The sequence below is a fragment of the Phoenix dactylifera genome, chromosome 2 (genome assembly GCF_051530095.1).
Source record: "Phoenix dactylifera cultivar Ajwa chromosome 2, Ajwa_hap1_PhDact_Kaust_v1.1, whole genome shotgun sequence".
In the NCBI taxonomy this organism is placed as follows: domain Eukaryota; kingdom Viridiplantae; phylum Streptophyta; class Magnoliopsida; order Arecales; family Arecaceae; genus Phoenix; species Phoenix dactylifera.
Window position 1 is genome coordinate 24,112,276 of NC_143191.1, and position 24,292 is coordinate 24,136,567.

The window sequence follows — 24,292 nt, forward strand, 5'->3', positions numbered from 1 at the left end:
ACTGGATATGACTCGGAAGTCAATGAGCCGAGAAGCCCATCTTTATCCATTTTGTTCATCCTATCCTCTCCAATATGGCCAAGCCTGAGGTGCCACAAATATCTTTGGTTTATCTCATCCCTGGATCTCTTGGATCCTTTGGCACTCACTTCTTGCTCGGTAACATTCACAGATACATCCATATGCAAATGATAGAGACTGTCAATCATAAAACCACGTGCGACTATTTTATTTCTTAAATAAATAGAACAGCAGTCTTTGTCAAATATAAAAGCATGACCTTCCTGTGCTAGACATGAAACAGAAATCAAATTTCTGCTAGCAACAGGTACATAATAGCAGTCTCTAAGTAATAAACTAAAACCAGACGGTAGTCGCAGATGGTAGGTGCCCACAGCCACAGCAGCAACTTTTGCCCCGTTGCCAACCCGAAGGGTTACTGCACCTTCTGCCAGCCTTCTACTTTCCTTTAGACCCTGCATGGTAGTGCACAAATGAGCACTAGAACTAGAATCTATAACCCAACTAGAAGTAGAAGAAACCGTTAGATTAGTTTCAATTATGAGCAAGTCTATACTTTCTGAAGGTGTGTCACCTTTTTTGTTCTTCAGGCTCTCGAGGTATGAAGGACAGTTTCTCTTCCAGTGGCCGTCGACATTGCAGTGGAAACATTTTCCTTTGTCGTTAGGCTTTTTCTTTTGAACTTCCTTCTTTGGCTTTTTGTCTTTCTTCTGCTTCTTAGCAGGCTTCTTTTTCTTCCAAGCAGACTTTTTCTTGGAACCAGAAGTCAACTCAGCAGCAAGGACATTGCCCCTTGAACCTTTCAAGGCTCCCTCAGCAGTTACCAACATGTTGATCAGTTCAGTCTTAGTGCATTCAATCTTATTCATGTGGTAGTTTACTATAAACTGACCAAATGAATCAGGAAGTGACTGTAGGATCAAATCCACTTGCAATTCCTTGTGCATGTTCATTCCGAGCTTCTCAAGCTCCTCTAAGTCCTTGATCATAGTCAGACCGTGATCATGGACAGACTGCCCTTCGCGCATCTTTGTCTTGAAGAGCCTCTTGGACACTTCAAAATGAGCTGTGCGACTCTGCTCACCATACAACTCTTGCAGGTGTGCCAGTATATCCCTAGCAGTCTTTATATTTTCATGCTGGCATTGGAGTTCATTTGACATGGATGCCATCATATAGCATTTAACTCTAATGTCATCATCCATCCACTTTTGATGCATCTGTCGCTGAACATCAGTAGGATGTGCTGGTAGTGTGGGGATATCTGAATCGAGTATGTAGCCTATTTTCTCACAGTCCAAAATAATTTTGAGGTTTCTAAGCCAGTCCTTATAATTGGTTCCGGTCAGTCGGTTGGTCTCAAGAATATGGGTCAAAGGGTTTGAAGCTGACATTGTATCTGCAGAGAGTAAAGATTCTAGTTAGACTTTTGTACTTGATCATTAATTTGTTCTAAGGTCTTTTAGAACAAATGTACCTCCCACTATTTTCTCGAATCCCTTACACTCCCCTGGTAAGTAAAACGGAAATCCTACGCGACTAGGATTTCTAGTAGGTACTGCGGTCTCACCAATCTACATGGCACCTCACCTAACAGTTATTGGTGACACATAGATGGATGAGTGTACAACTCTTGTACAATACTTCTCAAGCATGTTGCAGTGCAACTTGGTCTCTAAGCCATGAAGACCTCACCTAACAGTTATTGGTCCCATTTCTTAGTTAAGTCAGACCCACCGTATAACCGTAGGAATAAAGTCGTCATTGGGTCCTCACCTAACAGTTATTGGTGCCCAACCCCACCTTTACCCTACAACATCTCATGTCTATAGAGAGGTCCAGCCCCCCGATGCAACTTGACCACTGTATCCAGCCGAGACAAATCAACATCAGAAAGACCTTAGCAGCTCTACTACCGTGGAAGACCTATTGACTTAATATTGGTTAATCAGGTCTTAGTGTTTGCAACTTGAGCTCTTCATAAGAGGTAATCGAACAATTGGCCAGGTAAGCAGGTGGGAGGCTCCCCTCACTCAGAGAGTAAGGTCCTAATTAAGTAACCACCTTTCATGCTTTCCTAGACACCAATTAGATCAATTAATCTAATATGACTTGCTCATGTCGGTTCACTCTCGACTTGATTGAGGAGGTTTTAATTTGGGTCTCAATTGGGTTTGCTACATCACATGTAAACCTATCTACCCGACTCTCATTCACATCACATGCAAACGGCACATTGCAGGCAGTTATAATCGCAGCAATAATTAAAGCTAAACTTTAAATAGGTGATGATCATGGATTCTAGTTAGGTCGTATTACAAGCACATGCACGTCAATCGATCAACTGGTCTTCAACTCTTGAATTGGTTCCAAGCCTCCTTGATTCGATCCTTGATCAACTCTTGATCCAATCGCCATCAACCGCTTAGATCACCTGTTCATCTCATGCCTTGTCTTCAACTTGATCGTTGACGTACATCACATCACAGAAATACAACCAGATGTAAAATTAAAATAATAATAAATTATATCTCCTTTTAGGAGGCACGCAGGCCTCTCAAAACATCAAATAAGATGCATGCAAGCATCTAAAAAATTACATGACATCACAGATCACATCGCAGGTCATTACATTTGATACCAAAAGGGTTTGAATCCTATGATCATCACCACATGCAGCAATTATAATTTTCAGATCTGAAAACTAACTGATTATCTCATGACATAGGTTGCTGATCATGCTAATCATGATTCCAAACTTTGTAATCTCATTAACAATGCAATTAGAATCATCATCTTATCACATAAAAATCAGCATGCAAAAATCAGCACCCTAGAAAAAATCTGCATGCAGAAAATTTTCAGCATGCATAATCTTTTAATTTTCAGATCTAATAAGCCTACTAATAATTAACCCTTACCTTAATCTACGAAGCCTAGGCTCTGATACCACTGTTAGAAACCCGCCTATGCCGCTGATATTTCAAAAAAAAAATCAGATGGCAGCGGAAGAGGCATGTGCGGGATCGACGTTCATCGCATGAACGTTGTTTCATGAACCGTTCGTAGTTAGGCAAGGATTAAAAACTTTTAAAAACATTAGAAGATCAGATCTTCACCTTGTGCGGGTAGATGATCACCGCAAATCTGAGTTCGTGGTTTTAGGAAGAGGGTTCGCTTGAAGCCGTTCAAGTGTCCGGCCTCTACGGGTATCCACACGAAGCAGAGATCCGATCAAAGCTCTCTAGTCTTCCCGGGGTGCTAGCTCCCTTGCAAAGACTTCTTTTGATGGCTGATTTCCTCCCTTTCAATCAACCCTTGATTGTGCTTGGGAGGAGGAAGAAGAAGGATGAAACCAAGGAAGAAGAACACAGCCCCTGCAGCCTTCTTTCTTTTCCCTGCGTTGGAAGGAAGAAGGGAGGAAGAGGATGCCGCCAACACCTTGGACTTGTTCTTCCTTGCTTGCGGCTGAACCAAGGAGGGGTGAGAGGTGGCCACGGCTTGGAGGAAGAGGACTTCTTATCCCTCTAGGGCGCCGGCCCTTGTTCCTCTTTTAAACCTATCTAGGGCTCCTACAATCTAGGAGCCCTAGAGTTATTTCCTAAGAGGGGGCGCCGGCCCCCTCTCTTCATCCCTCACCACATGGAAAGGGGAGGGGCGTACGCCCCTCCTCATGGTAAACCCTAATCCACATTAAGTAGGGTTTGGAATGCCCTAATGTGGTCAAGCCCTAATCCAATTAGGCTTAGCCCAAGGGTGAACCAATTTGGATCCAATCTAGGTAAGTCCTAATCCAATTAGAACTTAAATCAATTTTGACTCAATTGAACTCTTCAATCCTAATCCAATTAGGAGTCTTATTGATTCATTAGATTAATAATTAATTGTGACTTAAGAAATCCTAATCCAAATTAGGACATATTTAATTTTAGTCCTAATCCAATTAGGACTCTTATTTGAATTCGAAGTCCTAATCCAATTAGGACTTCTAGGAATCCTATTCCAAGTAGGAATCCAATATTAATTCAAAACTCCTAATCTAATTAGGATTGTAGGAATCCTATTTCAAGTAGGAATCCCAGTCCTACTCCAATTAGGATTTTCAGTCCTAATCCAACTAGGACTCTAGGAATCCTATTCCAAGTAGGATTCGTGTTTTAAGTCCAATTAATCAATTCCCATTCCTTCTTCAACTTATTATCAATCGAATTGATTACTCGTGATTCATAATCACTTTTCAACCATCGGATCGGTCAATACTTCTAGTGTGTGTGACTCCATAGGTTCTACTCTGACTGGTAGTGAGATATATTATGATCTCTATCACAATATCATTGAAAACTCCTTTCAATGGATTGGAACGATTCCAACTCTACTCTTTAGGGTTTATCGATCATCGAGATAATCCCTGTGAGTCCCACTATCCACCAGTGACACCTAGCAGCATGTAGTGGCTACCCAGTAGAATAGAATGATGAACCTCTAGGTGCAGTTAACGTGTGATACAGTCCTACCATCGTGGATCCCTACAGGACGGAGGTCATGGATAACTCGTCAAACCCCTTCGTCTGTCATATGTCAAGATTTATTCGACTCGAGTTCGATAGTGAAAAACTCTTTCTCCACTTTATATTACTGCCCTGGCCAAGGTCTTAGAGCTCAGTCTAACAAATCACATAGGATCACTCCTCTTCTATCAAGGTCGATAGATTCCATGTAAGTGCATACCCTACTCCTACAGTGAACTTACTGCAGCCAATCTACACTACAAGGACCCATATGACTAGAGACCATGTATACATGTAGTCAAACTACAATAACCTCACTGTGAGTAGCTGAAGCACCGCAGGTCAAAGGACCAGTCATACTACTGCAACATCAAGCAAGTCACTGACGAGTGGATAGACATCCAAGTGACTTCATGTCTTGGTCACGCTCAGTACCCTTGTTCTCTAACAAGCACCTGCACTATCACTTCAGTGTCCCCACACTGTGGACTCAAGTCTCGTCCATCCAGAAGGAAAGTGATCTGTGCACTGATCGGATCGATCACCGTCCTCGTGATGATCCATTGATCAGGAGCATTTAGAAATTAATCACCAATGATACATGGCTCAAATTCTCAACTCTTGAGAATATGTATCATCATCTTATTAATTCCTTGGACGATTCATAGACACATAAACAATATGAATGAAAAAAATGCCTTTTATTTATTCAATAATAAATAGTCAAGTACAAAATTATGTCCCTAGAATTAACAATGTGTCAGCCAGATTGGCTTCTAGGGTATACATCTAACAAAAGTCTAGTGAGATATTGTACTCTAGTTTCTCTCTCTCTTTTTGTTTTTTTCTCTTGGTATTTTTTCTTCTTAGCTTGATCCAAGAAAATTTTGGTTAAAGGGGCTCAAAGGGTAGTCCTAGATTGCTATGTGATGGTGGACTATTTAGTAGACTAGTAGAAATTTCTGGGTTGTTGGATACCTCAGATGATTTTAATATTGATTTGGTTTTGTAGGAGAACAATCTTTTAGACAAGAGGACATTAAGCAGGGTTTTGCTCACCCTGGTTCGTAGATCGTGGTGTGGGTAGGTGATTAGCCTGTCTGGGTTGTCAGCAAAGAGGTAAAAATTTTTATGCACCGACCTGCATGATATAGATATTTTTGTACCTATATATGATATGCTAATGATCAAGATAAGTAAGGAAGAATAGTTTTATGATGGTTTCTGTATTACATCATATTTTGATCATGTATGCTTGTGATTAATAGTATGATGGATACATATATATGAGTATAACTTACACTTGCATAATCGGATTAATGGATGTGGTGCTCCAAACTAACCATGTCATATTGATTGCCCCGTCACGGGTGGAAAACATGCCATGGTTAGTCTAAAGCTAGAAATAAAAAGGAATTGATGTGTGGATGTGAACTTGATTGAATGAAAAAGAACTTTGGGCTGATCTCATCATCATTAGTTGCCCTGTCACAAGCTAGAAATCTATCTTTATTGGTTGCCCAATCACAGGCTGGAAATGTGGAACTACTGGCTGCCCCATCACAGGCTGGAAATGTGAAACTACTGGCTGCCCTATCATAGGCTGAAAATGTGATACTGTTAGTTGCCCTATCATAGGTTAGAAATATTGTGGAGTGATTGATTAAAACCCCATTTGATTTTGATGAGCTCAAAGCATTTGAGTATATCTTTTGATTACTAATGAATTCAATTGAGTGTTTCAGTGAAAATCCTGTCTAAGTGTCCCAAGACTTGGTTCATAATTTTTGGATAAGTTAAGGAGTCTGTTTGAACCAATGTCTGAGACTCGAGTTGACTCCCGAGTATCACGAGTCGACTCCAAGCGTATCAAGTTCACTGGCACGAGCTCGAGTCGACTCCAGATAAGTACGAGTCGACTCCGACTGAGAACAGACAGAAGGACAGAAAGCTTCAACTCAGAACCTGTCAGCGAGTCGACTCCCGAAGTGCGCGAGTCGACTCCGATGTTCACCGAGTCGACTCCAAGGAAGTAAGAGTCGACTCCAAGCAGTCACAGGCAGAAAAGTCAGAGAACAGTTTTCGGGTCTGAGATTCGAGTCGACTCCAGTGGAACGCGAGTCGACTCCGATAGGTGGGAAGTCGACTCTAGAGAAAGCAAGAGTCGACTCTCAGCGGTACACAAAGAAAAAGTCAGAGAGCATTTTATAGACTCTGAGATTCGAGTCGACTCCCGCAATACGCGAGTCGACTCCAAGACACTGCGACCCCAAGACAGACAGAAAACCAAGTTACTGCCTCTGAGATTCGAGTCGACTCCCAGACAGCTCGAGTCGACTCCAAGACAGCTTCACGTCAAAAGGCAGAAGACCATCTTTCGGAAACTGAGAGCCGAGTCGACTCCAAGGAAGTTCGAGTCGACTCCAAGACTGGACGAGCCAAAAGACAGAGGATCGGAAGTTCGGGCTCTGAGATTCGAGTCGACTCCCAGGACAGTCGAGTCGACTCGAGTGGACAAAATTCAAAATTGGATCCACGGACTTCAGTGGATGAGCCGACTCCAAAATTGCCAAGTCAGCTCCAGAAGTTGACGAGTCGACTCCAGGTCAAGACGAGTCGACTCCCAGTCGTGAAGGCAACTTTAATTCAAATATGGAACAGTTGCCGAGTCGACTCCGGAAAAGCTTGAGTCGACTCCCGCTACAGCCGAGTCGACTCCTGATCGCGCGAGTCGACTCCAACCCACCAACGGTCATATTGTCAGGCTGCGCAGAGTGTTCAGAACGGGCAGAAAAAGCACTCTAACGGCTAGTTTCCGTGGGGGTTGGCTTAAATAGCCACAGAGGACTGTAGCAAGGCAGAGAACAACCATTCCACTCCAACTAATCAAGCATTCAAGCTCTGCAACGTGCTCTTCAACGAAAAAGAGGAAGATCTGCATTTACTGCTTCCAACTACATCTTCCCAGCAATTAAAGCCTCCTTCTCCTGCATTCAAGTCGACTACTCTTTCAAGAGGAGACCAGAAGTTTAAGAAGCCATTCCTCATCTCCAATCTAAAAGCGTTTGAGGCTTCTTAACTTCATTTATTGTTCATATTGTTTTCATCTGCTTTTTGAGAAGCTCATTTTCTGTTTTCTTTCTACAACTTGTATTTACTTGGTTCAATCGGGGATTGAATCAAGGGGATTGTGGTTGGTTGGTGAGCCGAGTTAAAACCAACGTGTGTAAGGGTTTGATTGTGATCCCGGGAAAACAATCGGGGCGGTTCTAGTCGGTGAGCCTGGGAAAACCGACCGAGTTCGTTGTGAGCTCGTAAAACAACAAGTTTGGATGTGAGCTTGGAAAACAACCGGCTGTAATCCAAGGGGGTTATAGTGAATTCCCAAGTGAGACTTGGGGAGTGGACGTAGGAGCAAGGGTTAGCTCCGAACCACTATAAAACCTTGTGTTTGCGTTGGATTGTCTCTCTTCTTCTTCCCCTCACATCACTCACAGCACTTAGCATTAATTAAATAACTTGCAATAGTTTTTAATTAGTCAACCACATTGTTTTAATTATTCAAATTATTTTAAAACCCAATTCACCCCCCCTCTTGGGTTGTCTATCTGGGCAACAAGTTGTATCAGAGCCTAAACTCTTCCACCCAAGAGTTAAAAGATCAAAATGACAACCCCATTTGGATCTTCCCACATTGAGGGTCAGTCCACCCAAAGATCCCCTTTCTTTAATGGATCCGACTACTCATACTGGAAGGCTAGGATGAGAATATTCATCCAAGCCCAAGACTATGAGATGTGGACCATTGTAGTAAATGGCCCATACATCCCATCCATATATGTAGAGGGTGTCAAGGTACCCAAACTAGAAAAGGATTGGGATGAACATGACATGAGGAAGGCACAACTAAACTCTAAAGCTATGAATGTGTTTTATTGTGCCTTGGATAGAAATGAATTCAATAGGGTCTCTACTTGCAACTCTGCAAAAGAGATTTGGGATAGACTTGAAGTGACCCATGAGGGCACGAATCAAGTTAAAGAATCCAAAATTAATATATTGGTTCATAAGTATGAACTATTTAAAATGGATTCTAATGAGACAATCACTAGCATGTTCACTAGGTTTACTGACATTGTCAATGGCCTAAAAAGCCTTGGCAAGAGCTATACTAACAGTGATCTTGTCAGGAAAATACTTCGCTGCCTACCAAGGTCATGGGAAGCCAAGGTGACGGCAATCCAAGAAGCTAAAGACTTGAACAAGCTTCCACTTGAAGAGCTCCTTGGATCCCTAATGACTCACGAGCTAACCATGAAGCAACACAGCGAAGAGGAGTCCTCCCACAAGAAAAAGGTAATAGCTCTTAAGTCTACTTCATCTAACAAGGACTTGTCTTGCAGTAGCAGCAGTGACGAAGAAGAGAATGAGGAAGATGATGGTGAGGCACTTCTTGTGCGCAAGTTCAAGAAATTTATCAACCACAAGAAGGCGTATCATCAAAGGAGAGGCCCCTCAAATTCCTACCGCAAGGACAAAGGTAAGGAAAGGGAAAATGAGGGGATTGGGTGTTACGAGTGCAAGAAGCCGGGTCACATAAGAGCAGAGTGCCCCCTACTGAAGAAGGGGAGTAAGTACAAGAAGAAGAAGGCTCTTGTCACTACACTATCCGACTCCGACTCATCATCCTCCTCATCAGATGATGAACAAGAAGAGAAGGCCAATTTCTGCTTCATGGCCAACGAAAACGAGGTAACTTCCGATACGCATCTTGATTTTTCTTTTGATGAACTTTATGATGCATTTAATGAATTAATGGTAGAATATAAGGCCATAAATCTTAAGAATAAAGAACTAAAAATAGCTAATCAATCATACCTACATAAATACGATAAATTAGTTAAGGATAAGGATTTAATCATCAAAGAAAATATAGAACTTAAGACAAGCAACCAACTTTTAACTCAAAAGAATAGTACCTTAACTAAAGATAATGAAAAACTAACTAAAGAACTTAACAAATACAAACCCTTAGTTGAAAAATTTACATATAGTTCTGAAAAATTAAACATGATACTTAATAGTCAACGAGCCGTATTTAATAAAGCGGGTTTAGGGTATAAACCAAGAAATAAACAAAAACTTCTTAGTAACTTCTTTGTTAAAGCTGGAGAAACTAAAACTAAGAAAATAACTTGCTTTTGCTGTGGTACTATAGGTCATAAAGCAAATGTGTGTAATTTTAGAAAAAATAAAACAAAAAGGAAAATTAAAAGGGTATGGGTTCCAAAAGGAACCAACTTGACTAACCATGAAGGACCCAAGAAAACTTGGGTACCTAAGATGACATGATTTGCTTGTGTAGGAGTGTCTTGCAGCCAAGGTCAACAAAAACTGCTGGTACTTGGATAGTGGCTGCTCAAGGCACATGACGGGTGACAAAGATCAATTTTTCACCCTTGAAGCTAAGAAGGGAGGTGCTGTGACTTTTGGAGACAACAACCAAGGTCACATCATTGGTATTGGTAAAGTTCAATTCACCCTTTCTACTTTTATTGATAATGTTAGATATGTTGATGGTCTTAAGCATAACTTATTAAGCATTAGTCAATTATGTGATAAAGGGTATGATGTTATGTTTAAGCCATCACTATGCATTATAACAAACCCTAATGATAATAGTTTAGTTTTTAAAGGGATTAGGCGTGGAAATGTATATGTTGTAGACCTAGAAGATCTTGCAAAACATAACCAATGTTTAGTTGTAAATGAAACTAAATGATGACCCAAAGATTGATTCATAGATTGATTTTGATGATCACAAAACCTTGAAGTATAGATACTAATGTTTATGTTGCAAGGAGAAAGATATTTATTTTGCAAGGAACATAGCAAGTTAGGAGAACACAAGAAGGCCTCCAAAGCTCTCAAGTTGGAAGAAAGCTACAATTTATTGGCCCAAGCTTAAAGTTCAAAGGATTCAAATTGGAGGAGTAAAATCAAAGGAAAAATTCAAAAGAATAGTCTTCGAGTCGACTCCTGAGGAATTCAAGTCGACTCCGGGGAAGTATGAGTCGACTCCTAGGAGTCACACAAAGAAAAGTCAGAGAGCAGTTTTCGGGTCTGAGATTCGAGTCGACTCCAGTGGAACGCGAGTCAACTCCGATGGTTGGTAGGTCGACTCCAAAGAAAGCAAGAGTCGACTCTCAGCGGAACACAAAGAAAAAGTCAGAGAGCATTTTTGGGATTCTGAGATTCGAGTCGACTCCCGCATTGCACGAGTCGATTCCGAGACTCCGCGACCATCAACAGACAGAAAACCAAGTTACTGCCTCTGAGATTCGAGTCGACTCCCAGACAGCTCGAGTCGACTCCAAGACAGCTTCACATCAAAAAGGCAGAAGACCAAGTTTCGCAAACTGAGAGCCGAGTCGACTCCAAGGAAGTTCGAGTCGACTCCAAGACTGGACGAGCCAAAAGACAGAGGATCGGGAGTTCGGGCTCTGAGATTCGAGTCGACTCCCAGGACAGTCGAGTCGACTCGAGAGGACAAAATTCAAAATTGGATCCACGGACTTCAGTGGATGAGCCGACTCCGAAATTGCCAAGTCAGCTCCAGAAGTTGGCGAGTCGACTCCAGGTTAAGACGAGTCGACTCCCAGTCGAGGCAAGCACATTAATTCAAATTTGAAACAGTGGCCGAGTCGTCTCCGGTAAAACACGAGCCGACTCCTGCAACAGGCGAGCCGACTCCTGATCGCGCGAGTCAACTCCGATCCCAACGGTAACATTGTCAGGAAATGCAGACTGTGTCCAACGGCTCTTTTTCTTGTCTCTAACGGCTATATTCTTGTTTCCACGCCATCTAAAGCTATAAAAACAAGAAGAGAGCTAGGGGAGAACTCATGGAAGTGGGAGAGATCATCTAGGAAAGAGATCTCAAAGAGATTACAAAGGAAATCTCCCATAAGCACAAAAAGGGCCATCCAAAACGAAATAGAGAGAAGAAGAGCATCCAAGTGAATCCGAAAGCTTCCTTTCCATCCGTGTGCTACCTCGGGGATCCTCTACTTCATGCCAAATCAGAGGAGGATCAAGTAAAGAAGAAGCCGAGCTCCTCCATCTTCAAAACTCGTTTGAGGGCTTCTCTTTACTCTATTTGTTTATATTGTCATATTTGCTTGTTTAAGAAGCTTTGTTTTGTTTTATACTTTGTTTTAATATCTTGTAACTTGATTCAATCAAGGGATTGAATCAAGGGGTTAAGGTTTGTTGGTGAGCCAAAGAAAAACCAACGGTGTTAAGGTTTGTTGGTGAGCCAAAGAAAAACCAACGGTGTTAAGGTTTGTTGGTGAGCCAAAGGAAAAACCAACGGTGATAGGTTTGTTGGTGAGCCGAGGATAAAACCAACGTGTTAGGGTTCGATTGTGATCCCGGGAAAACAATCGGGAAGGTTCTAGTCGGTGAGCCTGGGAAAACCGACCGAGTTTGTTGTGCGCTCGTAAAACAACAAGTTGGGTTGTGAGCTTGTAAAACAACCGGCTGTAATCGGTAGGATTATAGTGAAATTCTCAAGAGGTCTTGGGGAGTGGATGTAGGTGCTGGGGTGCACCGAACCACTATATGTCCTTTGTATTTGTAATGCCACTAGTTATTGTCTAACTAACACACTTACTTACTTAGATAAATTGCTTGTTTAATTCTTATCCGCACATCCTTTAGTTGCAAGCATATTTAATCAAGTCGAAGTCTATACATCAAACCCTTGCTAAGTTTAACTTTCACTGTGCATCTATACAACTTAGCATAGTTAATCAAAAAGTTTTAGAAGTAGCATAAAAGTCTTAAAAGACCCAATTCACCCCCCCTCTTGGGTTGTATCTACTGGGCAACAAGTGGTATCAGAGCAGGTGCTCAAGATTAATTATTGATCTCACGATCAAGAGCCAAAGATCATGACAACTCAAATAGATAGTTTTCTAGGAGAGGGACAGTTAATTAATAGGCCTCCACTGTTTAATGGCATAGACTACACATATTGGAAAGCACGCATGCGCATTTTTATTCAATCACAAAACTATTATTTATGGAAAATCATAATAAATGACCTTCATACACTCTCTAAAACTATTAATGAAAAGGACTTAGCACAATTGAATGTTAATGCTATGAACATATTATATTGTGCTATTCATGAAACGAAGTTTAATGAAATTTCTGCATGCTTATCTGCTAAGGAGATCTGGGATACTTTAGAAACTATTTATGATAAATCTCAGATTAGCTCACATGTGCTTCAATTGCGTACTAACAATGAGATTGCAGAATCCCCCACAGTAGCCGAGTCGACTCCCAGTTTGTCCGAGTCGACTCCTAGAGAAGAACAGTCTGAAAGGCAGAGACACAGTCTTGAAGACCCTGTGAACGAGTCGACTCCAAGTAGTTCCGAGTCGACTCCCAAGCTAGCCGAGTCGACTCCAGTAAGGTCCGAGTCGACTCCGAGGCAAATCAGCTTCCTAAAGACAAGGAAAAAGAGGAAGCAAGAAGAAAGGAAGAAAGAGATAAAAAGGAAGAAAGCCTTGACCAAGAAAGAGTCAAGCCAAAAAATAAAGGTTAGGAGCAACAATGATGATATTAGCTCCAAGAAACTACAAGAGGTAACTAACTTGTGCTTTATGGCACAAGAAGACAAGGTAAAAACTGAATCTACTCTTACATCAAATAATTTTCAAGAAGAATTTTCTTATGATGAATTATTAAATGCTTTTCATAATTTGTATGGTGAATGTAGAAAATTAGCTGTAAAGAATAAAAATCTTAAGAAACTAAATCTGAAAATTTCAAAAGAAAGAAATTCTAATGATGAAATACAAGAGAAACTAAATTCTGAAAATGAATGCTTAAGGTCATTTTCAGAAGAATTGATTCAGAAAAATCATAGCTTAATTAAAGAAAATCAAAACTTAAGCGAAGAAATTAATCAATTAAAATCTTGCATTAACAAATTCACCGTAAGCTCAGAAAGATTAAAAATGATGTTTGAAAGCCAATATGTTACTTATGATAAATCAAAACTTGGCTTGACTTCTTTACTTAACAATAAATCTCTAGAGAAAAAGGTTATTAATTCACCAAACAAACCATTAAATAAGATAACTTATTTCAAAAACGAAAAGAATGGGCATAACAACTTTACCTATCGTTCTAACACAATTAAATCAAATGGTAAAGTTATTAATATTAAACAGATATGGGTTCCAAAAGGAACCATATGTCCTAACTCTCAAGGACCCAAGCAAGCTTGGGTACCCAAAATGAAAATATGAGGATGTAGACATAGATGTGCCAAGATACCCATGGAACAAATAGAACTTTCATACAAATGGGTGCTCTAGACACACATCAAAAATGAAACTTAAAATATACTTATGAAAAGTAATTTTAAATGAAATAATAATAATAATGAAATCAGTAATCCTTGCATCTCATCATTATTTTTGCTTTAGTATTTGATATGAATTGCTAGTATTGATCAATTTTGTGATATAGAAAATACTTTTAAAAATATAATCAAATCATTTCATTTTATAGTATACTTTACTCACTATTGGATAAGTTGCTAAATGATTAAACAATTTATTAAGAATAACTCTATGAATTCTCTATATGCTTGATTGAGAGTTTTTATCCATGGCATTATTGTTTAAATGATAATGTGTACTTGGTATGCTTTTGAATATATGCACTATGAATACCAAGATTAAAGAAACCATCTTTGGCATATAAAATCAACTCATGCTAGTATGTACTTAATCTCAAAAGACCTTGTCATTGCCTTACTTAGATTATCTTCTAAAAGGTCAAAGTTTGCTATGCATGTTAACTAAGGAAACAAACAAAATCAATTTCTAAATCTAATGATGTTGTTTCCAATACTAAGTTTTCAAAAGCTTACACTGGCTTTGTTCTTGGCACGTAAATTGAAATATTTTCTGCATTGGCACAAACTCACAAAAAGGGTTCAAATGAAAAAGGTTTGCAAAAGTATCATGGGATAGTCTTGAAAACCAATTTTTTATCAAGTTGTGCATAGAAAATAATATTGAATACAATTGTTTCAGCACCAAGGACACCATAAGTAAAATAGGATTAATAGATTTCTTGAAGAAATGAAAAAGACAATTGTGTATATTAGTCATTTTTAAAAGCTATCATCACTGCTTGTCATACATATGATTTCTATTAAATCTTTTTTTTTTTTGATGAAAACTCTTTTTGATCTTCTGAAAAATAGAAAATGAACTATTGCATATTTTTCATATTTATCAGTAGTATATGTTATACTTGATATGGTTTCTTGAAAGTAATGCCAAATCTGATAGAGATATGTCTATCCTTGGATATCATTCATCAAGCAATGCATATAGAATATTCAATGAAAAGATTTTAGTTGCAGAAATATCAATTCATTTTATTCTTTATGAGACTATTGATTTATTATCAAGATACTAAAATCAAATTATATATGTATATGGTTAATCTTTTACATATAACAATCTGAAAACATGTTAATAATTAGAACCAAATTGAGCTTTTCAGAAATGCACTTAATGAAGAAAAATTGATGACTACTAAAAGACTAAATCAAGAAAAGATGTAATAGATCTTGATTCTTGCATGATTAAAAGTAAAGATCACCACTATCATTTGCTTGCCTCATGAGCTTTATATTCTGTCAAATGAATGTGTAGAATTCACTCCTATGTGGTTATTTCATTAAAAAGGAGATCTAAATAAAATAACCACCATATTTAAAGATTACACATTACATATATGATAAAGCAATATGTGATTTGGAACAAGCATCAAAAGCATGATAGCTTAAGTAACCTTTTTGATAGAAAGTAATCGTGATAAATCTATGCATCAAAAAGAAGAACCTGTGAGGTCTTATTTGCTCAAAGTATACATAATTTTTGGTTCTACTAATGAAAAGTTATATGAAGATTTTACTTAGCTCATGTTAAGTGAGTTTGAAATATATATGATGAATGAATCAACATCTTCTCTCAAACTCCAAATTAAGACAAACAAGAAAGGGGATCTTCATTGACCAACATTAGTCCACAAGAAAACTCTGATAGAAGATTGGCATGAAGAAGGTATGTCTATGACCCCATCTTGTAGAATTTGTAAAGGATGAGCAAAGTAGATCTATTGTTTAAAGCTGTATTGAAGCATGATAGAATAATTATTTTATCATACAGCTAGTAGACCAGATTGTATGCTCATTATGTGACCTTGTGCAAGACTTCAATCTAACTTTAATTAATCATATTTTATTGATAACAAATACGTCATAATCTGAATTTTGATAGAAACAAACGTTTAAGATAAGTTGATTAAAACTTAGTTAACACATCTTATTGATAATTATCTTAAGCAAATAGAATCTAAACTAAATTGATTTGACCTCGATAAATCTGCCTATTGCCTCACATGCTTGTCTTTGAACAGTCTTGGTTAATGAAACTATCTCTTTAGTTCAAGTGACATATGTTTGCTTATGTTTAGGCAATTTCTTGAGTAAAGTGACTCAACATTCAATTATTATCATATCTTAGGTTGAGTTACCTAGTTAAGAAATATGCTATATGAATGTTTTGTAAGAAACTAAAGACTTTCTTTCAAGAAAGAAAAGGAGTTTGATAATAATGCAGAATCCTTGAGCAAGAAAATGAGTGATTTCAGCTTGAAGGACACCTCCACATAAGATACAATAAACATCCACATGCAAACAAGAGAGAGGATCTTCTTCAGCCAAAAGTTCACACATAAGAAATCTAGTTTGACTTGAAGAACATATAATGAATAAGTAATTCTAGATATCTCTCTCATAAATTAGCTGAGCAAAGTCAATAACTTTAAATCTTATTATGACATGATTAAAATCATTAATTGTTAATCTTTTGATATCATGTCCATATATGTATTAATTGACTTATGCTTTTGGAAATTGTTTCATGGTTTGCCCAAACTAAATGATTTCTTAGCCTATATCATAACCATGAAATACACAAGTATATGCTTAAAATTTTGGATGTAAAATAACTTGTGAGAAGTTATGAATCCATGAGCATAATGAAAATGTTGTTTGCATGATATACGTATATATGATACATAAGATTAATTCTTTATTCTGCTCTTTCATGTAAATTACTTGAGAATAACAAAAAAAGAGAGAGATAAAGAAAAGAAAATGGGTATTATTCAAGAGAAGTAAAATCTAAGTAAAGGCAAATACTTCATCTTAAGGAAAAGCAAAACAAGCATAATATATTTGACTTGTGAAAGGGATAAAATCCGTAATGAATTACACTTAAATAGAGGGAGAGTTTAAATTAAATAGTTTAACCTTTCTATATTGCTCATCATAGGGATGGTGCCAATGGGGAGGCTAGTGGTAGTACCCGGCACTATTTGACCCAACTATTCGGTGTAGGGCATATTAGGGACGGCACAAGAGGGAGGCTAGTGGTAGTACCTCGTGCCCCTTCCCAACTCCATCGGATAGGGAGCAAATAGAGTATAGAGCATAAGAAAGTTATAAATGAAAAACAAAGTAAATGAAAGTAGAATTAAGTCAAATTTTTAATCACTTGAAAACATACTTTAAGGATGAAATCATTGCAAGATTATATTTAAATAGGGGGGTTTATTTGAAAAGAATTGATTTTGATCCTTGACATTCTTGTTCTTAGTATTTTAATGCATGACTTAACACATGGTATATTTTGCATATGGTATGATGTCTTGATTTATGGGTTCTCAATATTTTGTAATGTTTCATACTTGGACAATTTGATTGAATGGTTGAATTGCTACATAACATCTTTTGTTTAGTTTTATTGAAAAGAAATTTCAGATTTGTCATTCACAATCATTGTTAAAATCTGAAAGCTAAATAAAATTGTAGAAAGGAGAAGAGAAGAACATCTCTATTTAGGAAAAATAAATTGATATTGATCTATCTTTCTACTTGCCTAACTTTGATACATAATGTCCTAATACTTGTTAAAATATCCTTTATTTTGTATCGAAACTCAAAATTAAACACAAAGATTCTGAAAGTGCTTTAATGTTATTGAAATATGTATTTTTCAATCGTAACAATTTAAGATGAGCTACATTGTGAAAGATACATATCTCATATTATGACTTAGAAAGCTTCTATTAAAAATCCTATGTAATTCAGAATCCGATTTTGTATAAAAGTTTAAACTCCATATGATTACTAAATAAAATGTTAATGTAAGAAAAACAGAATTTATTTTGATTGCTCCGATACGCATCCGAAACATATCATTTCTTATCTTCAAAGTATACTAATTTTGATTCAAATGATGTGTCTTACGATGATCTTGATTGCAAGTAAATATTTTTAAAATATATGACTTTATTTTAATATTTAAAAATTTATTGAGCTTCATGTATACATCGCTGAAAAACTATGATTAAGAAATTGAGTTCTAAAAATATATATACCTCAATGATCATCTATATGTTTTTTTTTTTTGTCGCCTACATTCTTAAAGATTTCCATCAGAATATATATAGAGTGAATGATCTAAAAGCTAGAAATATTTCACCTCACTCAAATGACTCTAAAAGAAAGAAAATGTAAATGCTGTTGAAAGAAACTGAGCGTCAAATGAATCATTTTCTGATTAATATTTCAGTACATTTTCTCAAAGATTAAGAGGAAGCATAACTTGTTCTTGATAGATTAAAAAGGGTGATTGCTATAAATTTTGAATAATTCTTGATCACTCTCCATTCTCGATATCATAGAATTTCAGTTCTATTCACGTTTGTCATTAAAATATAAAATTCAACAAAAGAAAAGAATGATTAAAGAAGTATGCATCTTTTGAGGGGGAGCTTTAGATATTCAGTATCTTATCCTAAAGTTACTTCAATTTGATGTATACCTTAAATCTTATGGATTGATTTTTATGAACTTCCTTATATTGCAAGACATGCTTTAAATTACCTTGAGATGAGTTCTATAAAGGTTGTCTTATCTCAAACCTTGAGTCTTATGAAAATAAGCTGAAACTTATAGAAAATATATTTTTGAGATTGACAATTTTATTGAACATTATCTTAGGATTCTAAACTCTTAAATGGAATGATCAATTGAGGGGGAGAAAGAAAATTTCAGAAGGAGAGGTCTTATGGAACTTAATCGCATAAATCTATAACTAAAGGAGAGAGAAAGAATACTAAATGAAAAGTGATTCTAATACTCTCCAATATGTATCATCTGAAATTTAAATCTGAAAATCTTTATGATACACCTTGAGGCGTGTTATTTGGTTAGTATATCTCATGCATCACTCTTGAACCAAATTGCAAATCTTAAGAGCCTCTAATTTAATGAAAAAGGAGGAGAATAATGTGTTAAATTTTCTTGAGTATCTCTTAGAAAATCTATTTTTTTTAAACTTCACTAATGAGCTCTAATTGGCTTGCTTTTTAGAACTTCAATTTTGTGCAAATTCATTATTTTATGTATCAAATTGTGCTTATTTTCTAAAGAAATAAAAGAAAGTCTTTAAAAGAGCTCTAAGATGTATCAAAAATTGCATGAATGTATATTTTGATATTTATGCCCCAATGCTCCTATTATCATAAAAGAACTTTGAAGTCATTAAGAGAATTAATTAATTTGCTCTCATGGTTGATAAAATACTTAATAGATTGGGCAAAAGGTCCTAAATGAACAAGCTTTCATACTTATTATTGAAGAGAGGTTAGATTTCCATTCGTGTGGTACTTCTTGAATTAACTTAAGAAAGATTCCACCTACACTTGCTTAGAAAACTATCTGTGGTATCACATTCGATGTGTTTTGCTCTGAAATTATCTTAATTGGCTCTGATCTATGCTCATTAATCTGATTCTAATATTATTGCCTTGAGTTATATGATTCATATCCTTGCAATAATTTGACTTGCAAATCAGAGTACAATAAGGAAAAGAAATATATGAGCATTCTGATCTTTGTGCTTAATGTTTCACTATCTTTTTGATGTTGTCAAAAAGGGGGAGAAATATCTAAGTATATGCTCATAATGCCTTTATGCTTTGAATTGAATACAAATCAGCTTAAATTGAAATATGTTGATTGTGTTAAGCTGATTAAATCTAAAGTATTATCATGAAGTATGTTTTTTTTTAAAATATATATGTTTTCTACTTCATGCAACTTAGCTATGTATTACTTCTAGAAAACAATATCTTTTATATTGCATATACTCCAAGTTTTGTCATCATCAAAAAGGGGAAGATTGATGACCCAAAGATTGATTCATAGATTGATTTTGATGATCACAAAACCTTGAAGTATAGATACTAATGTTTATGTTGCAAGGAGAAAGATATTTATTTTGCAAGGAACATAGCAAGTTAGGAGAACACAAGAAGGCCTCCAAAGCTCTCAAGTTGGAAGAAAGCTATAATTTATTGGCCCAAGCTTAAAGTTCAAAGGATTCAAATTGGAGGAGTAAAATCAAAGGAAAAATTCAAAAGAATAGTCTTCGAGTCGACTCCTGAGGAATTCGAGTCGACTCCGGGGAAGTATGAGTCGACTCCTAGGAGTCACACAAAGAAAAGTCAGAGAGCAGTTTTCGGGTCTGAGATTCGAGTCGACTCCAGTGGAACGCGAGTCGACTCCAGTGGAACGCGAGTCGACTCCGATGGTTGGTAGGTCGACTCCAAAGAAAGCAAGAGTCGACTCTCAGCGGAACACAAAAAAAAAGTCAGAGAGCATTTTTGGGACTCTGAGATTCGAGTCGACTCCCGCATTGCACGAGTCGATTCCGAGACTCCGCGACCATCAACAGACAGAAAACCAAGTTACTGCCTCTGAGATTCGAGTCGACTCCCAGACAGCTCGAGTCGACTCCAAGACAGCTTCACATCAAAAAGGCAGAAGACCAAGTTTCGCAAACTGAGAGCCGAGTCGACTCCAAGGAAGTTCGAGTCGACTCCAAGACTGGACGAGTCGACTCCAGATTAAGACGAGTCGACTCCCAGTCGAGGCAAGCACATTAATTCAAATTTGGAACAGTGGCCGAGTCGTCTCCGGTAAAACACGAGCCGACTCCTGCAACAGGCGAGCCGACTCCTGATCGCGCGAGTCGACTCCGATCCCAACGGTAACATTGTCAGAAAATGCAGACTGTGTTCAACGGCTCTTTTTCTTGTCTCTAACGGCTATATTCTTGTTTCCACGCCATCTAAAGCTATAAAAACAAGAAGAGAGCTAGGGGAGAACTCATGGAAGTGAGAGAGATCATCTAGGAAAGAGATCTCAAAGAGATTACAAAGGAAATCTCCCATAAGCACAAAAAGGGCCATCCAAAACGAAATAGAGAGAAGAAGAGCATCCAAGTGAATCCGAAAGCTTCCTCTCCATCCGTGTACTGCCTCGGGGATCCTCTACTTCATGCCAAATCAGAGGAGGATCAAGTAAAGAAGAAGCCGAGCTCCTCCATCTTCAAAACTCGTTTGAGGGCTTCTCTTTACTCTATTTGTTTATATTGTCATATTTGCTTGTTTAAGAAGCTTTGTTTTGTTTTATACTTTGTTTTAATATCTTGTAACTTGATTCAATCAAGGGATTGAATCAAGGGGTTAAGGTTTGTTGGTGAGCCAAAGAAAAACCAACGGTGTTAAGGTTTGTTGGTGAGCCAAAGAAAAACCAACGGTGTTAAGGTTTGTTGGTGAGCCAAAGGGAAAACCAACGGTGATAGGTTTGTTGGTGAGCCGAGGGTAAAACCAACGTGTTAGGGTTCGATTGTGATCCCGGAAAAACAATCGGGGAGGTTCTAGTCGGTGAGCCTGGGAAAACCGACCGAGTTCGTTGTGCGCTCGTAAAACAACCAGTTGGGTTGTGAGCTTGTAAAACAACCGGCTGTAATCGGTAGGATTATAGTGAAATTCCCAAGAGGTCTTGGGGAGTGGATGTAGGTGCTGGGGTGCACCGAACCACTATATGTCCTTTGTGTTTGTAATGCCTCTAGTTATTGTCTAACTAACACACTTACTTACTTAGATAAATTGCTTGTTTAATTCTTATCCGCACATCCTTTAGTTGCAAGCATATTTAATCAAGTCGAAGTCGATACATCAAACCCTTGCTAAGTTTAACTTTCACTGTGCATCTATACAACTTAGCATAGTTAATCAAAAAGTTTTAGAAGTAGCATAAAAGTCTTAAAAGACCCAATTCACCCCCCCTCTTGGGTTGTATCTACTGGGCAACACTAAAGATGATGATGCTAGTTGGTTATGGCACCGTAAGTTAGGTCATGCAAGCATGGACACAATAACTAAACTAGTTAAAAGAGACTCCGTGATAGGTTCGCCAAAATTAAAATTTGAAAAGAACAAAATATGTGAAGCATGTCAATTTGGCAAACAATCTAGGAACTCTTTTAAATCCATAAAATGTGTCTCTACCTCTAGGCCTCTAGAATTATTACACATGGACCTATTTGGTCCAACTAGAACAACAAGCCTAGGTGGAAATAAATATGGTCTAGTTATAGTAGATGATTACTCTAGGTACACATGGGTCATGTTCCTAGTGCATAAGGATCAAGCATTTTCTATGTTTAAGAAGTTTCATAAGGAAGTAACAAATGCTAGAGAGTCTTCAGTCATAGCCATTAGAAGTGACCATGGTACCGAATTCGAAAATCAGTCATTTAATGAATTTTGTAGTAAGAAAGGGATAACCCATAATTTCTCAGCACCTAGGACACCACAATAAAATAGAGTGGTGGAAAGGAAGAATAGAACACTAGAGGAAATGGCTAGAACTATGTTATGTGAAAGTAACCTCCCTAAGTACTTTTGGGGAGAAGCCATTAATACCTCTTGTCACATACTAAATAGAGTTCTATTGAGACCCATTATAAAGAAAACACCTTATGAACTGTAGAAAAACAGAAAACCAAAGGTTAATTATTTTCATGTTTTTGGATGTAGGTGTTTTGTGCATAATAATGGGAAAGATAATCTAGGGAAATTTGACCCTAAATCTGATGAAGGAATATTCTTGGGTTATTCTACAACTAGTAAAGCCTATAGAGTCTTTAATAAAAGAACCTTAGTTATAGAAGAATCTATACATGTTGTTTTTGATGACTCTAGTGACATCTCGTCTAGTAAGAAGGTTAATTTTGATGATGATGTTGAAATACTTGAAGAAAAGATAGATAAGATGGGATTACAAGATGATAATCAAAAGTTGATTGAAGGAGAATCATCAAGCCAAGAGGCTATTATGGATCATGGGCTAACTAAAGCTTGGAGGTATGCTCATGGGCATCCTAAGGAACTAATTCTAGATGATCCATCTCAACCCGTTAGGACTAGAGCATCTCTTAGGAATTTGAATAACCATCTAGCTTTTGTTTCACACTTTGAGCCCAAACATATAGAAGAAGCCGAAAATGATGTAAATTGGATAAATGCAATGCAAGAAGAACTAAACCAATTTACTAGAAACAAAGTGTGGAATCTAGTAGAGAGACCTTCTGAATATTCAATTATTGGTACTAAATGGATTTATAAAAATAAACTTGATGAAAATGGAATTGTTATAAGGAATAAGGCTAGACTAGTAGCAAAGGGGTATAATCAAGAAGAAGGTATAGATTTTGATGAAACCTTTGCTCCCGTAGCTAGACTTGAGGCGATTAGACTGCTATTAGCATATGCATGCTCTAAGGACTTCAAACTATTTCAAATGGATGTAAAAAGTGCATTTTTAAATGGGTATATTAATGAGGAGGTATATGTAGAACAACCTCCTGGTTTTGAAAATCATCAATACCCTAATCATGTATATAAACTAAACAAAGCACTTTATGGCTTAAAACAAGCACCTAGAGCATGGTATGAGAGGCTTAGCAAATTTCTATTAGAACATGAATTCTCTAGGGGAAATGTAGACACAACATTATTTCTGAAAAAGCAAAATAAAGATATGTTATTAGTACAGATTTATGTTGATGATATCATTTTCGGTGCTACTAACAATCGCCTCTGCGAAGAGTTTGCTGATTTGATGCAGAGTGAGTTTGAGATGAGCATGATGGGAGAGCTGAACTACTTTCTCGGGCTTCAAATCAAACAGTCTGAAGGAGGCATCTTCATCAATCAAGCCAAATATATCAAGGAGATGCTCAAGAAGTTTGACATGGAGGGAAACAAGTCAATCAGCACCCCCATGAGCTCATCATGCAAGTTAGACCAAGATGAATCAGGTAAATCTGTAGATCAAAAACTTTATAGAGGTATGATAGGATCTTTACTGTATCTTACTGCAAGTAGACCTAATATTATGTTTAGTGTGTGCATGTGTGCTAGATATCAGGCTAATCCTAAAGAATCACATCTAGTTGCAGTTAAGAGAATTTTTAAATACTTAATAGGAACTAAGAACATAGGGCTATGGTACTCTAAAGAATCTAGCCTAAACTTAATAGGGTACACAGATTCAGACTTCGCTGGATGTAAGCTTGATAGAAAAAGTACCAGCGGGTCGTGTCAATTTCTAGGAGAAAACCTTATCTCATGGTTTAGCAAGAAACAAAACTCGGTTGCATTATCCACTGCAGAAGCTGAATATGTTGCAGCCGGGAGTTGTTGTGCTCAAATCTTATGGATTAAACAACAATTAGAAG